General features: G+C 35.2%; 1 protein-coding gene across 2 annotated transcripts in view; it reads left to right on the forward strand.

Moving 5' to 3' along the window:
• The window catches only part of ZBTB10 (zinc finger and BTB domain containing 10), a 33955-nt gene that overhangs the window by 11552 nt on the left and 17269 nt on the right, over positions 1-5134 (forward strand). The window lies entirely within an intron of this gene.

Below are 5134 nucleotides of genomic sequence, written 5' to 3' on the forward strand. Positions count from 1 at the left end.
TAGTAATTGGTGAAAGTAATCAGAGCCAACCCCATTCTTAGTCCCACATATAATTGGAATGATTCAAAGAAAAGCACTAATACTGAACCACAATGCATTCTTTAAAAAAATAACATTACTGGCTATTATCTTGGCAAGCAACAGCCCCCCAGCTGAGTTTGTATCAATGGAGTAGGTGTATCATACATTAATTTTTGGTAGTCTAATATGTTTTCAGTTTATCTTTTACATCTTAGAAAAGATAGTGTAATTATTGCGTTATGGGTATCACTTTGGTTCAGGACCTTGTTTAACTGACAAATTTGGTTTTATCAGTGATGTGCTATATTCCAGCTGTTAAACTTTTTGCAACTTTTCAATGCCTCTAAAATCCAACCTCACTGATTGGCAGGAAATGAGGTCTTATGAGATTATTTATGGTTAGGACATAGTATAACGAGCCAGGGGCTGGCAGATTTTTACTGTAAAAGACCAGAGTAAATATTTTTGGCTTTGCTGGTTATAAGGTTGGTTACTTAACTCTGCCTTTATAGCATGAAAGCGGCCATAGACCGTAAACACAAGTGAACACAGATATGCTTCACTAAAGCCTATTGCCAATCCTTGGTATAGAGTAGTGGATCTTAATTTTGGCTGCATATTAACATCACTTGGGAACTTTACACTCCATGATGCTTGGTTCTTTACAGTAGGGATTGAGTTAATTGGTTTTGAGATGTGGCCTGGTTGTTAGAATTTTTATAAGCTCTGTAGGTGATTACACTGTGAGCAAAGGTTGAAATCCACTGACAAAGAGGAAAGAGCCCAAATGGAGTCATGATTTGAAAATGAGCTCTGTACTTAACCACAATGTGACCATGATCAAATTAAATTAAACTCTTGCCTTCGGTTTCCTTATTTTTAAATTATGATACTTATTTTCTAGGATTCTTATGAAAATTAAATGACAAAAGCACAACTCTCCTGTTTATCCTAGGCCCTCTGAGACTATTTTGATTATTTAAAGTCAGTTTTTTTCCACTGCAGTGTACTTTCTACTAAATTCTAGAAAAGATGGTCTTATTGGCCTCAGCTTGACCTTTTGTTTGAATACTTAGAAAGAATATTAATACTTATAAGCAGCCCATTCCAGTGTATGATGACTGTGACTATTAGGAAGTTATTTTATATTGAGCCACAATTTGTTTCTTATAAATTTCCTGATTCTGCTGTTTTGAGTAGTATAATCTGAGCCTAATCTCTAATCTCTCCAAATCTACCTGATAACCCTTCAGATATTATAAATAATTTAAATAGTCCCTTGAAGTTTTTCTTTTGGGCTATGTGCTATACCACCCACCTTCTGAAGTCCAAACCCTTTTACCATCTTTTCTTACAGTCACTGACCTTTTTTATTTTTAACCCAGAAATTTTGGTGTGCAGAATTAGCTACAACTCTCCAGGCAAATTCTGACCAACACAGTAGGTTTCTGTTTGTCAAGGTTAAGGACTGTCTCACATTAAGACCTTGCAGTTAATGAGTTAGTAGACTCAGTCTTTTAAAAAATTTTGTTCCTTTTAAAATCTCAAACATTTTTATGAACTGTACCATCATTGATTATACTTTGACTTCCATTTATTGAGAAAATGGTGAAAATGTTCAGTGAAATAAATGCTTTTAAATGAATTTAAACTTCTTTACATAAATATTTGAAAAGTCTTAGTAAATTACATAGTCTATAAGCAATGCTTGACATGATTGGATTTGTGGATCCCTTATAGGAACTATGACTTCCCCCAGATTCTTAAGTCTACAGTTTGTAAACCACAGCTCTAAATATCTTCTTGCCACGTAATGTTGAAGCTGGTGTTCAGATACCTCATACAGAAATACTGTAAGATATCAAGATAAGATGTACCCACAGATATCAGGGATTTTATTTAGGTGGGTTTTTTTTTTTTATCTTTTTTTAAATCTTAAACTAGCATGTTTGTTGTTTGACTCACTAATGCAGTTTGCTTCAAATTATTTTTAATATATGAGGATACTTGAAAGAACTCAGGAGGGGCATCAAGGTGGCTCAGCCAGTTAAGCTATCAGACTGTGTCTCATAGTTCTTCATGAGTTTAAGCCCTCCATCAGCTCTGTGCTGATAGCTCAAAGCCTGGAGCCTGCTTCAGATTCTTTGTCTCCCGGTCTCTCTGCCCCTTCCCCACTTGTGTTCTCTCTCTCCCTCCCTCCCCTCCCTCCCTCTCTCTCTCAAAAATAAATAAACATTTAAAGAAAATTAAAAATAACAAAGAAAGAACTCAGGAAATGTTAGAGACTTCTGTGATTTTTATTTTATTTAAGGTCATGTGGGATAATTAAAACTATCAGGAAAAACTAAATTCCAGGTAATAGGGGGAAAAGGCGTCATTAGTGAGTTAGTTGCTCTAATAGGAAAATTTCAAATCCTTGTCTTGCTGATACATAGCCAGAAAATCAATTTCAGCCAAATAAAGTAGATAAAAATCTAAGATTTTGTAGGCGTAAAAATAAGAAATAAATTGTTTAACACAGTGTGTTCACAGAGCACGTCAAATGTTAATCTTATTTTTGAGCTTTTGATGCGCTGGGACTATAAGGAACGTGGTTTTCTGAATCTAGATTCTTCTGTTATTTCAGTCACATTAGGTTGCACCCTTTGTAGATTCTGCTCTGCATATATGCACATTTAATTTATGCATGCATATATACCTCATTTTGAACAAACATTTTTTTAAATGATTGGCAAAACAATTTAGCAATAAAGAAATTAAGTGTGCTAGTCAAGGGTGTTAATATGGTTGCCCTAATTAAGCTTTTAATTGGCTCTAAGATTCTAAGCCTCTCAAAAGGAGGAAACATGCCAGTTCTGGAGAATGACAAACTTTTTTGATTTCTGAAAGGAATTTCTCCAGTGGGGTTTTATATAGTTGACATGATGTAGCATAATAACCATTTCTTCCGTAAATGAAGCAGAAGATTATATATATATATATATATTTGTCTTTAATAAAAGCTGATATAATTCTGTATAGATGATAGAATTTTTTACAATATTTTATATTTTGAGAGAGTGCCAGTGGGGAGGGGGTAGAGAGAGGGACAGGAACTGTGAGCTCTGCACAGACAGCTGAGCCAAAGTCTGATGATCAGCCGGCCTTGAAACTCAGGCACCCCTGGATATTTTTCTTAACTATACAAGATGCAAGGTGATTTTACCTAAGCAAAGAACTTAACAGTTCTTTTTGAAAACAGCATTTACAACATTTGTAAATTTCTGTTAATCCTTAGAAATAGAGTTTTAGCTCTAAGTTTTCAATTTGTTTATTTGTCTTTTGGTTAAAAAACATAATTTTTGAGTATTTAGAAGACAGCTTAGACAACAGAATGATCAAGCTAAATACCTTTTAAGATATTCTAATGAGTCATATTTGAATTAATGAATTATTCTTTTTATAGTGAACCCTTTAGTGTTTTCTACTAACCAGCACTTCTGCTTTTTTATATTTTGGATGATAAATTGGTGTATGGCATTATCTTCAGTCAGATATTGCAGAAACTCTAAAAAAAATTTTTTTTAATGCTTGTTTACTTTTTGAGAGAGAGAGAGACAGAGCTCAAGCCAGGGCAGGGCAGAGACAGAGAGGGAGACACAGAATCTAAAACAGGCTCCAAGCTCTGAGCTGTCAGCACAGAGGCTGACACAGGGCTCGAACTCCAGAACAGTGAGATAATGACCTGAGCTGAAGTTGGACGCTTAACTGACTGAGCCAACCAGGCACCCTCAGAATCTTTTTTAATGTTTTTGAGAGAGAGATTGAGAAATGTACACATGCCTGCGGGTGCATGTGTGCTCATGCAGGCTCGTGCATGTAAGGGAGAGGCAGAGAAAGAGGGACAGGATCTGAAGGAGGCTCTGCATTGACAGCAGAGAGCCTGATGTGGGGTTCAGACTCCCCAGTTGTAAGATCATGACCTCAGTTTGAGCCATCCAAGTGCCCCAGATGTTGCAGAATCTTAAACTGCTTTCTAAATGATTAGCTTTTTAGAATTTTAAAAATTGGCCATCACATTTGAGAGTCCTATTTTGACCATGCCATATAAATTTACTGTAAAAACTATTAACATGTTTAAAAACCAGGAAACTTGGCTTTATTTAAGGAGATGTAGGGTTTGGACTAGCTTTTGCCACTTAACTGTAACTGGTCCTGAGTGTATCCCACATAATGTCTCTAATGGGAAGAGAGGAGGAAAATTTAATAATTTTGAAATCTGTAAAAAACTTAATCATTTTGGCAACAAAATTTGATTTCATCAGCTGGCAGCAAAACCAGCTATTTATATCTTTTACTCATTTCTTTAATTGTGAATATTCATGTTGCATTGCAGAAGTACTGTTCTGATTACAGGATGCTACCCCTAGACTCCCCTCCCCCCAACCCTGGGAGTATTGTAGTGATTACTTTTGTAAAATGTGAAGATTGTTGCCTTCTACATCGTAACTGTAGCATTTCAGGTAGATTTTTGGATCTAGATTAGTTTTCGTTGTCTTAGAGCAGAACATCTGGGACCCCCTAAATCTGAGTCATCCTTTTAGTTGAATGTGTTATGGATGATCTACAAGTGATAATATTCAGTCACTTTTCTTCAGAAACTGTTAACAGTTGGGTGTTCAAAAGGATGATAGTAGATAGATAACTAAGGTAGTAGGAATATTCTGCCATATTTGACCCAAGAGATGGCTGTACTTAGTATTATTACCAATAAATTAGAAGCCCTAAGGAAATAGAATCTAAGCTTAATCTAAGAAAAGATGAGACAGTCACTTGAGTCACTGAGGTGAAAGCAAACTACTATATGTTGAGTCTCTATCCTACTACAGGGACTGTCAAGGGTGCTTTATATGATATGTTTGTAACTGATTTTACTCTCCACTGAAAAGCAGGGAAAAAACCTGATCACAATAAAGAGAAAACAAATTATACCTGTTTAAGAAAAAATAGTTCTGAAACTGTCTTCAGAGAAGATAAATTTTATGTGATATATATATATATATATATATATATATATATTTATATGAAAGTGGAATAGATCCTACTGAGTCTCTTAAGGATTTTCTTTTGTAGT

The sequence above is a fragment of the Suricata suricatta genome, chromosome 15 (genome assembly GCF_006229205.1).
Source record: "Suricata suricatta isolate VVHF042 chromosome 15, meerkat_22Aug2017_6uvM2_HiC, whole genome shotgun sequence".
NCBI lineage: Eukaryota > Metazoa > Chordata > Mammalia > Carnivora > Herpestidae > Suricata > Suricata suricatta.